The sequence below is a fragment of the Pseudophryne corroboree genome, chromosome 4 (genome assembly GCF_028390025.1).
Source record: "Pseudophryne corroboree isolate aPseCor3 chromosome 4, aPseCor3.hap2, whole genome shotgun sequence".
NCBI lineage: Eukaryota > Metazoa > Chordata > Amphibia > Anura > Myobatrachidae > Pseudophryne > Pseudophryne corroboree.
In genome coordinates this window covers 760,441,921-760,454,375 of record NC_086447.1, presented here as the reverse complement: position 1 = coordinate 760,454,375, position 12,455 = coordinate 760,441,921, and positions in this window count along the sequence as shown.

The window sequence follows — 12,455 nt, the reverse complement described above, 5'->3', positions numbered from 1 at the left end:
TCAGAGAGGTACCCCAATCCTCTACAGGGTTTAGTCCCTTCGAGCGCCTCTATGGGAGACAGCACAGAGGAATTCTAGATCTCTTAAAAGAAGGGTGGGAAGAACAACCCTGCCAGGACCCTAACATCGTTCAGTTTGTGGCCCAGTTATATGTCTGTCTAAGGCAGATTGCGCCACTACTGAACAAACACATGGAAAGGGCCCAACAACGTCAGAAACAGAGGTATGACGTCACCTCAGTCAACCGGTCCTTTAATCTGGGAGACAAAGGGTTAGTGCTGGTGCCCACCACAGAAAGCAAGATGTATGCACAAAGCGGGGAACTTATGAGATCATCGAGGCAGTGGGACCGGTCAATTACAGGGTCCGACAGGAGGGTAGAAGGAGGGAGGTACAACTCTACCATGTAAACCTGTTAAAACTGTGGAAGGAAATTGCTAATCTGCCCACTTTGCTAGCTAAAAAGATTTCAGAAAGCCAGGTACCCATTGAAGTCACGCTTACTCCTGAACAGAAACGGGAAGTGGTGAATTTGGCGAAACACTACCAATATGTGTGTTATGCCATTCCAGGAAAGACACAGATCATCCAACACCCGGGGTGGTCATTAAACAGAGGCCATATCGCATACCCGAAGCGGGCAGCGGTAAAGTAGGAGGTGGAAGAGATGTTACGCCTAGGGGTTATAGAGGAATCCATCAGTGAGTGGAATAATCCAATTGTCCTAGTAACAAAGCCTTAAGGTGCCTTACGGTTCTGCAATGACTTCCGTAAATTAAATCAAGTGTCCCGGTTTGATTCCTACCCTATGCCCCGGGTTGATGAGTTGGTAGAAAATTTAGCCAATACTCAATATCTCACTACACTTGATTTGACAAAAGGTTATTGCAGATTCTGTTAACAGAAGCTGCTAAAGCAAAAACAACCTTCTCTGCCCCAGAAGGCTTATCCAATATAAAATGCTCCCATTTGGTTTACATGGTGCCCTAGCAACCTTTCAGAGAGCTATGAATAAGTTGCTGCTGCCCCACAGGGAATATGCGACTGCATATTTAGATAACATAGTTATTTTCAGTTCTGACTGGGAGTCACACCTACCAAAGGTAGAAGCTGTTTTACAGTCTCTACGGGCACACGGGTTTACCGCCAACCCTGAGATATGTGCCATTGGTATGATTGAGGCCAAGTATTTGGGGTACATTGTGGGCAGAGGACAGGTTAAACCTCAGCCTAGTAAGGTAGAAGCAGTCCTCACCTGGTCTGGACTTAAATGTAAATCACAACTAAGGACATTTCTCGGTTTGGTCGGATATTATCACAGGTTCATTTGAGATTTTGCCGCTAGAGCGGCTCCACTAACTGAATGTCTTAAAAAACAATTCCCAGACAAGATAACGTGGTCTGGACCAGTGGAAACAGCTTGGCAGGATTTAAGATGAGCTCTGTGTACTGAGCCTGTCTTGCAAGCTCCTGACTTTAAAAAGCAATTTGTGTTACAAACGGATGCCTCTGGGACAGGATTAGGAGCACTCCTATCCCAAGAGGTAGATGGAGAGGAGAAGCCCATCCTCTATCTTAGTCGTAAATTATTGCCCAGGGCGCACAGGTAGTCAACTGTGGAGCAGGAGTGCTTGGCCCTTAAATGGGCAGTTGAGTCATTAAGGTATTATTTATTGGGACGAGAGTTTTTGTTGGTCACAGACCATGCACTCTTACAGTGGATGCATACAAAGTGGTGAATGCTCATGTGACCCGTTGGTTTTTGGCTTTGCAGCCATTTAAGTTTGAGGTGAGGCATCATCCGGGGAAACAACACCTCAATGCGGATGCCCTTTCCAGGAGGTTTGTAGGTCCTGTTCCTCCAAGCAACCCTATGGTAAAGCTAGGGGAGGAGGAATAAGGCGAGGTGGGTGACCTATGGAAGGTAGTGGTAGGCTGTGTACCTGGGCGGATGACACAGGTAGGGGTGGGCGAGGCAGAGAGCTCGCCAGAAAATAGTGTAGCTTCACCAGGGTGGTTGAAGCTAAGGGGGGAGGAGTGTGGCAGAGACAGCATTTTTCCATGTGGAAGTAATGCGGAGGATCCAGACCAGATTTTGGAAGCAGTAGCAGAATCTCAGGTGTGTGATCAGCAGCACCTGGGATTCCCTGATATAAGGGTTTCTAGGGCAGAGTCACCTTGCTCTTGACGGTGGAATAGCTACCCAAGTGATAGGCTGGGTTGTGTGGGTTAGACTAGGGACCACTGGAGCCTATCAAGAGTCTGCTATGCTGAGAGTGCCTGTATGCTACTGCCTGTAATACTGACTGCATATGGATTTAACTTGCTATGTAGGTGACCTGCTGTTCAAAATATACACCGAAAGTGTTAATCAGATGTGTCCATTAAGTAGGCCTTTGTTTTCTTAGTGCCAGAGGAGCATAGCAGATTGTGGCTGCAGGCCACTGCAGCAGAGTGATCATTAAGCACTTAAGTGCTGGGACATTTACGTTCACCTATTTATTTAATGTACCTGTTTGTCCATGCCTATGTCTGTAAATGATAAAGTGCAGTGTCTGATATAATAAAGGGCCATCTTAACAGCAGTGTAGGCCCCCGGTAGGGGTGGGGGGTGATATCACTGGCAGATTTGATGTCCCACTGGTGGTAGGGGGTGTTCTATCTTCTGTTCTATCTACTGCTCAGACCTGGAGCAGTAATTTCTGCTAATTATTCTTTTACTACACAGATGATGGAAGATGGGGTGGGAGGGAGAACACTAAACGGTAAAAGGCGGCATTGGGCTGGATAAATGACTTCCAGGGTGGTAGGCAGTGCTTAATACGCAGGAGAGGGGTGGATAGTGGAGTGGGCTTCTGTTAGGATCTCCTGCTCTGTGCTGCCACGTCGCCATGGCAACCGGGAGGCAAGTGTTAGCGAAGTAACCTGAGCGCAGCTGATACTCCGGTCCGGGTTTTTACTGTGTAGTGGTTACAGGCTCTGTGCACGGCAGGGAATCCGGCGCTGGTTTTGTGCTCACAGTCTGTGAGGTCTGAGTGGGGCGTGGACAGCACCTGCTATATAAACCATCCTCTCAGGCTAGGCAAATGCTGCTGAATCTTTGTTTGTTAGTCAGTTCCAGAGAGTTAGCTAGTACTGTGTGACTTTGTATTTACTTGTTGCTTACTGCGAATAGGCCTTGGGATTCGGTACTTCATTCTGCCAATCCGGACCTAGCAGTAAGACTGGAGTCAGTTGTTTGACCTGCTGGGGTTCTTTTACTATTCTGTGAACCCAGCAGGTTTGCGGCTGTACTCTCAGACCTGCTTGCTTAATCCTCCCTCACTGTGCAGGGCGTCCAGGTGTCAGTTTAGTGGCAGTAAGCTGAACCTGTGCCCTGCAAGTGGGGGTTAGGATTGTGGATACTCTCCTTGTGTCTATATTTCTATCTCTGACCAAGGAGTTTATTCCCACACCCGTTGGTAACCCTTTGGGGTTTTTTCTGTTGCTCTTAGCAACATCATTTCAGGTGCTCCACATGTTAAATCACTACACCTCGCTTCATTGTCCGCTCTATTCCATCTGAGCATTCCTGACACTAGGGAGACACCCAATTCCTGAGCCTTTGGGCTTCCCCGTTCACTATGTGTTTATTAGTTATTCCATCACCTCCTGTGTATGTTATGTTATACTGTCTGTGAGTTCGTTTGCTTCGCTTCCCTCTCTGTTCATACACCAGTATACTCCTGTTAGCACTGGTGTGCGTAACAGCTTCATATTAATCATTTTGCGGTGGTAGGGCAGCTTGCTTGACCGCAGATATCTCTTGGTTCCTGGAAATAGATTTCTTAGTTTTCAGTTGGATAAAAAAACATGTTTCATGTACTAGGGACTTGGGGATCAGATTTCAGGAGCCAGAGCAATCCACCGATGAATACATAAAAAAAAATACATAACAGTCATGTGGAGCTGGAGCAGGGACCACCAGCTTCTGGAAGGCTGATATTTTTGGTTCTTGGCATAATAGAGACAAGCTGCCAATGTCCACCGAAAGGGGAGAGTCCCAGCTATTGAAGTATACCCTCAGAAAACTCTATGTCAGACAGAACCTGAGACATATAACTAGGAAGAGCAATTAACAAGCTTGGAAGGGGACCAGTGCTGTGAAGTCAGATATCTGGGGTTCCCCAGAGCCGATTTTTCCAAAATTTGGTACTCCTGAAAAAAGGGGACCCTCAGCTATCAGCCTGGAGTCCTTGGGCATCTGCCCATTGAGCCCATACAAAAATCTGGCCCTGACACACAGCAACATGCAGCATGACCCCTATATACACAGTCGCTATACTGCACAGCCATTAATGAGACTGGACACAGCCCAGTGCAGCAGAGTATAGCGTGACACACAGCAGCATGCAGCGTGTCCATTATATACACAGTCACTATACTGCACGGCCACTAATGAGACTGGACACAGCCCAGTGCAGCAGAGTATAGCGTGACACACAGCAGCATGCAGCGTGTCCATTATATACACAGTCACTATACTGCACGGCCACTAATGAGACTGGACACAGCACAATACAGCAGAGTATAGCGTGACACACAGCAGCATGCAGCGTGTCCATTATATACACAGTCACTATACTGCACGGCCACTAATGAGACTGGACACAGCACAATACAGCAGAGTATAGCGTGACACACAGCAGCATGCAGCGTGTCCATTATATACACAGTCACTATACTGCACGGCCACTAATGAGACTGGGCACAGCCCAGTGCAGCAGAGTATAGCGTGACACACAGCAGCATGCAGCGTGTCCATTATATACACAGTCACTATACTGCACGGCCACTAATGAGACTGGACACAGCACAATACAGCAGAGTATAGCGTGACACACAGCAGCATGCAGCGTGTCCCTTATATACACAGTCACTATACTGCACGGCCACTAATGAGACTGGACAAAGCCCAGTGTAGCAGAGTATAGCGTGACACACAGCAGCATGCAGCGTGTCCCTTATATACACAGTCACTATACTGCACGGCCACTAATGAGACTGGACACAGCCCAGTGCAGCAGAGTATAGCGCTATGTAACACCTCCTACTGTGTACCACATCACCCCTGGTCATAATTAGATCAGGCACATAATGCTGTATACTATGCCATAGTGGTGATTACTATATAACACATTCTACTGCGTCCAACATCGCCACTGGTCAGACTCAGAATCATGCCCGTAATACTGTATACTATGCCATAGTGGTGCTTACTATATAACACTTCCTACTGCGTCCCACATCCAGAAGCGTAGAATGGAGCCATGGTACCCAGAGCAGGCTCATGTCACGGTACCCCTACATGGAAATGAAACACACACATTGACCTACACCACAAAATGAGACACCTAGATTTAAATGATTGCTCCCACAGGGAAAAAAAACAATACATTGATTTATTTTCACCACAGCCAGAAAAAAATGAAACAAACATTGATTCCCCCAGCCCCCCTACAAAAGACTGACCTCACATGCTGGGCTGTTATAGATAGCTGCAGAAGTAATCGCAGGAGACCATTCTCCAGTCACTCCAAAAAGTCCAGATTGGTGAGTGCCTTGCTTCAGAGAGTCCAGACCAGGCCAGTGGGTTGGAACTTGGTCCCACTTCCTCCCTCCCTCCTTCCCTCAGGCCATCATCACATTCTAATCCACAGCCCTCATCACAATCATCAACCGCAGCCTCAATCACACCACCCATCAATGTCCTCAGCAACAGCCCCATTACTTTCCTCAGCCCCATCATCTTTCTCAGCCCCCATCCCCTTCAACAGACCCATAATCCTACCTCCCAACGTTTAGGCTGATCAATGCGAGACCCCAGTGCAGCAAATTGTGCCCACAGCTGAAAAAGGGACATGGCCTCAACAAAAGGAGGCACAGCTTTGCGGGAATGCTGCGATCGCAAGCCACACTCATTGAAGCCAAGCCCCCACTCTGTAATGCCATTATTACTGGCATTATACTGCAAGGGTCGTGTCTATGATGACGCGATCGAGTGTCCAGACTGCCTACTTTACTCACGAAGAGGGCGGTTGGGCAGGGGGAGACATTAAAAATTGGGAGACTTGCCTGCTCCTTCGGGGGGGGGGGGGGGGGGGCATTCCAGGAGAGTAGGCAAGTATGTTCCTCAGCTACAGTCCTATCACCTTACTCAGGGGGGCGGTGTCATTACACCAATCAGTGACTGCCCCTATAAATGATATTGCCCCTTCAACATTTACAAAGTGAAAAACAGTATGTCTGTGTTTTTTTTAAATACATAATAGCAGCAGGCAGGTGCAGCAAGAATGCACATCGTTCCTTTTTACAGTTTGGGTCGGTGCAAACCAGCTCCTCTCTCTTCTCTAGTGTCTCTATCCATCTGACGTTATATGCCCGTGTGTGTGCAGGGCCATCTTAACAGCAGTGTAGGCCCCTGGGCACAGTAATGCCCTGGGGCCCCTAACCATCCTCCAGCAGTAGGGGTGGGGGGTGCTATCAGCGGCAGATTTGATGTCCTGCGGGCGGTAGTGGGTATTCTATCTTCCGCTCAGCATGTAGAACCCTATCTAATTACATCCTCTGTAGAATATTCATAACATCACATATCTTGTCTTTCTTTAGTCTCACACCCTCCTGACACTTGGATAACTTTGTGGGGTATCATCATACAACCCATTAAGAACCTAGCAATCTGGTGGACCATTATGCAATAGGTAGCATCTATCCTTGTGTATCTATGCCTATTTCCCTATAGATTGTAAGCTTGCGAGCAGGGCCTTCCTACCTCTGTCTGTCTGTTTTTACCCAGTTTTGTTCTATTACTGTTGTTCTAATTGTAAAGCGCAACGGAATATGCTGCGCTATATAAGAAACTGTTGATAAATAAATAAATAAATAAAGACCCTGGAGCAGTAATTTCTGCCAATTACTCCTTTACTGAACAGATGGTGGGAGATGGGGCAGGAGGGAGAACACTAAACTGTAGAAGGGGCATTGGGCAGAATGAAGGGGCCCTGGTACATGACTTCCAGGGTGGCAGGGCAGAGTTTAATAAGCAGGGGAGGGTTGGATAGTGGAGTGGGCTTAATATTCATCATTTTCTGGTGGGTGGGCAGCTTGCTTGACTGCAGATATCTCAAGTTCCTGGAAATAGATTTCTTATCTTTGAATGGGATAAAAAGCTAGAGATTCCCACCTTTCAGGAGGTACTGGGGACTTGGGGATCAGAGTTTAGGAGCCAGAGCAATCCACCAATGAAAATATAAAACTGCATACCAGGCGTGTGGAGCTGGAGCAGGGACCAGCTGCTGGAAGGCTGATATCTCTGGTTCTGGGCATAGTAGAGACAAGCTGCCAGTGTCCACCAAAAGGGGAGAGTGCCAGCTTTTGGAGTATACCCTCAGAAAAACTCTAAGTCAGACAGAACCCAATATATCTGGCTGGAAATAGCAATTAAAAGGATTGGATGGGGACCACTGCTTTGACATCAAATATCTCTGGTTCCCCAAGGTCGATTTTCAAAAATTTGGTACCCCTGGAAAGAGGGGACCCTTAGCTATAAGCCTAGGGCCCTTATACTCCTGGGGCCCTTGGGCAAGAGCCCATTGAGCCCATACGAAAAGACGGCCCTGTGTGTGTGACATCATGATGTCACAAGTACGACTTCGGAGCGCAGAGAGGGGAAGCTTACGTGGCTCAGGCTATCAGTGAGTAGACAGCTGCTAGCTGCGGGTGTCCAGCAAGTGGCACATTCACACTTTGGCGAGCCCTCTAGCCCTTTGAGCACCTGAATCCACTGGAGCTCCTCTCCGTACACCCCTGTCCATATCACCCCTGGTCATAAGGATAAGGACTATAATGCTATATACTATGCTATAGTGGTGCTTTCTATAGAACACCTCCTACTGTGTCCCACATCACCCCTGTTCATACGCAGATCAGGCCCATAACGCTGTATACTATGCCATAATGGTGCTTTCTAGATAACATATTACACTGCATCCAACATCGCCACTAGTCAGAATCAGAATCAAGGCCATAATGCTGTATACTATGCCATAGTGGTGCTTACTATATATCACACACCAATTCATCCAACATCACCCTGGTCACACTCAGATCAGGCCCATAATGCTGTATACCAGGCCTGGCCAACCTGTGACTCTCCGGCTGTTGTAGAACTACAAGTCCCAGTATGCCCTGCTACTACACTTTTGCTATTAGGAAATGCTAAAACTGTGTCAGAGCATGCTGGGATGTGTAGTTTTACAACAGCTGGAGAGCCACAGGTTGGCCAGGCCTGCTGTATACCATGCCATAGTGATACTTAATATATAACACATTCAACTGTGTCCCACATCACCCCTGATCATACTCAGGTCAGGCCCATAATGCTATATACTATGCCATAGTGCTACTTACCATATAACACACTCCACTGTGTCCTACATCACCACTGGTAATGCTCAGAATCAGACCCATAATGCTGTATACTATGCCATAGTTGTGCTCATTATATAACACCTTCTACTGCATCCCATATCACCCCTGATCAGTGGTGCAAGTAGAAAAAATGGCTTATAGGTACTGTGCGCCGAAAAATGGGTGTGGTCAAATGCCACATGGGGTGTGGCCAATGAAAATGGGGGCGTGATACGCATATGGGGGGGGGATACACATATGACCCCAACAGTGCCAGATACACGTTGCCCGGGTGTAGTATGGTATGCCGGCGGCCGTGCGCCGGGATCCCGACATTCGGCATACTGAAGACCACCCCATTGCCCTACAGTGCCAGATATACATTGCCCCCACAGTGCCAGATATACAATGCCCCCCTGTGCCTGATATACAATTCCCCCACAGTGCCAGATATACAATGCCCCCCTGTGTCAGATATACATTGCCCCCACAGTGCCAGATATACAATGCCCCCCTCTGCTAGATATACAATGCCCCCACAGTGCCAGATATACATTGCCCCCACAGTGCCAGATATACAATGCCCCACTGTGCCAGATATACATTGCCCCCACAGTGCCAGATATACAATGCCCCCCTGTGTCGGATATACATTGCCCCCACAGTGCCAGATATACAATGCCCCCCTCTGCTAGATATACAATGCCCCCACAGTGCCAGATATACATTGCCCCCACAGTGCCAGATATCCAATGCCCCACTGTGCCAGATATACATTGCCCCACTGTGCGCTCATTACCCCCCCACCCCTACCCCCACCCCTTACGGCTGGCTCTGTTTCTTCTATGTGAGGGAAGGAGTGCGCAGCGCAGCGCCTCTCCTGCCCCTCATTTCTCTTTGATGCCTGGTCTCACTCTCCAGCAGCGGCGGGGTCAATCTGAAATGAGTCCTGCAAAGGACTAATTCTATAGGGGGGGGGGGGGGGGAGAAATACTAGGATAGAAATGGTTTTATCTCGAAGTCTACATTGAGACCTTTGGGGGCAAGGGTTCCCATTTCATATATACATTTGGTCTCTTCTTTTATCAGTAAATCTTCTAGTTTTCCTCCTCTCCATGGTACGGTTATTTTCTTTATCCCAATGAACTGAAGCACATGTTGATTCCCGTTGTGTTTCTCTTGAAAATGGAGCGGGACACTATGATCTTTCTTTCTATTCTTGATATTACACAGGTGTTCTTGGATCCTCATGTGTAACTTCCGTTTAGTTTGTCCTAAACTTAACGGAACTGCAATTTCTTTCCGGAAAAGGACGCTCGCCACTGCACGGAACCCCGAACAGTGTTAGCAACCAACAGAGGAGGTAAGCAGATTGCCCCTGCTTCATTCGGAAGAGTGAGGGTTTAACCCTTTTCATAACCACCAGCTAACCAGCGTAAATAAGCATTAAGGGGAGGCTAATACCCCACCTGGGACTTCTTAAAGCAGAGACTCTCTTGACATATGACACTTTTATTGGACTATACAAGACTGTGACTCTTACATATGAGAATTAACATCCAACAGATAGGTAGATGAGAGTAAGACGCCACAGGGCGCTTCGCACTACCTGATCAAATCACCACGGAGTGACTACTTTTTCTGTTTTGTTTTTGTTTATGTGTTGTCTGTATGTTTTAATTTATTTTACACATTAGGCAGGTAGAGCTCCCTTTTACACATTACGGCAGGCATAGCTCACTTTTATACATTACGGCAGGCATAAATCACTTTTACACAGCACGGCAGGCAGAGTCCCCCTTTTACACAGCACGGCAGGCAGAGTCCCCCTTTTACACATTATGGCAGGCAGAGTCCCCCTTTTTTTACACATTACAGCAGTGTAAATGTGTAAAAGGGGGGAGTCTGCCTGCCGTACTGTGTAAAAGGGAGCTATGCCTGCCGTAATGTGCAAAAGGGAGCTCTGTGGACACGCCCCTTTCCCATGAAGCCATGCCCCTATATTTTTGCTGCGCACCTACAGTGCGCACTGGCCCCTATTTGTATATGGCGGTGGAGGTGGTGGTGGGGGGCACCAATGCTGTTTCTTGCACACAGCTCTAAAATGTCTAGTTACGGCACTGTGAGCACCTGAACAATTTCTAGTATTTATCCCTTTTCTTCATAGAATATAATGTTGTTGTTCCCTTGCTTATAGACTATGGGATATATTTACTAAGCAGCTGCTTTTGCATTTAATATTATTGCTGGTTTAAATCTCGCAAACAAAACTATCGGCAATCAGCAACTTTGAAAAGTACATTTGTCACCATGAATCTATAGTGTAGTAGTATGCTAAACCTTCACATTAGGGAGGCCAATCCTGCAATCGGGAAATACGTTTTTTTCCCCCCACTAACTCAATCCCGGTTATTCCGGGAATCCTGGGATTAAAAGTTTTTCAATCCTGACCCATGGTATTGAAAAAACAGCCCGGGGATTGGCCTCCCTACTTCACATATTTAAATTGATATTTTATCTACCTGATAAAGTGTTATATACTTGACTGGTAAAATATAATATAATATTATATAGGTACAAATGCGAATTGTAAGGCTAGGATGAAACAAATGAGAAACTCTTTGCAAATATATGATAGGATGAAAATTTGAGTAAACCTAAAATATTATAAATGTTGCTTCTTTGGATAATGAACTTATTTTTCGCCAGTACAATTATTATGGGTAGTATCACAGAGGATTAATAATAAAAAAGAGTTAAATGATAAGCACCAGCCCACTAATTATGCAGACAGCCTGGAAGTAAAATTAGTGTTTTGGTTTATGAAAAGTTATGAAAAGGCTGCAAAACAAGACAAATATAATCCATCTGTTGGTTGTTTGCTGTGGCTCACATGATCTCCTCACGTCTGCCTCTATCACCTAGCATATTTAGTTAAACAAACAAGAAGCACATCAGGTCTACTGCCATTCCGGATCCAGGAATTTGCCACTGAGGAAACATGCAGATCGAAATGATATTAGCTTTGTCAGACTCATTTTAAAATGAGATATGATTTCCTATTGCCAATCTGTTCATTTTATTAAATTCAGTTTAAATAATAAAACTTTACAGTTTTTAATTTAGCCATCCACGCTACTGTAAGTACAAAGTACACACTGTACCTCCACACTATAAAACATTATTACTCCGCACTGTAAAATCGGTGTAGAACATTGGGAATAATTCGTTTTTATGGCTGTTTTTGTTAATAAAAATGAGCTTTGCCTGGACTTTAAATGGGAGTTGAACTTTTGTTTCTTCCCTGGTAAGAACTTCAGGACGGTGGCACATTGAATACATAATAAATGCAACGTAAGATTCAAGCAGCGATGGCCACAGCCCCTGGGCTGCAGTACCACCCACATAGTGTAGAGGGGAACTGCTTAGCACATATAAACACACATGATGATGTATGCAGGGGCGTCAGAACATTTTAAATTGGGGGGGGGGCAAGATTGAATCCGATTTTTGCGCCCTGGAGGCGGAGCCACTGGGGAGGAGGCGGTACCATTGGAAGGAGGCGGAGCCTCTTGGGAGTAGGATAGGAAGAGCGTGGGACTGCAGTAGCTGTGCAGCCAGCTTGGTGCCTGGGAGCACATTATACATCAAGAAAAGGCTGCCACTGCTTTGTCGACCCTGCACTGCACAGAGGATGCAGTGTGCAGTCTTTCACCTGACCGCACATTGGGGGTGATTCCGAATTGTTCGCTCGCTAGCTGCTTTTAGCAGCATTGCACACGCTAGGCCGCCGCCCTCTGGGAGTGTATCTTAGCTTAGCAGAATTGCGAACGAAAGATTCGCAGAATAGCGAAAATAAATTTCTTAGCAGTTTCTGAGTAGCTCGAGATTTACTCACAAATAGCGATCAGTTCAGTCAATTTCGTTCCTGGTTTGACGTCACACACACGCCCAGCATCCGTCCAGCCACTCCTCCGTTTCTCCAGACACTCCCGCGTTTTTCCCTG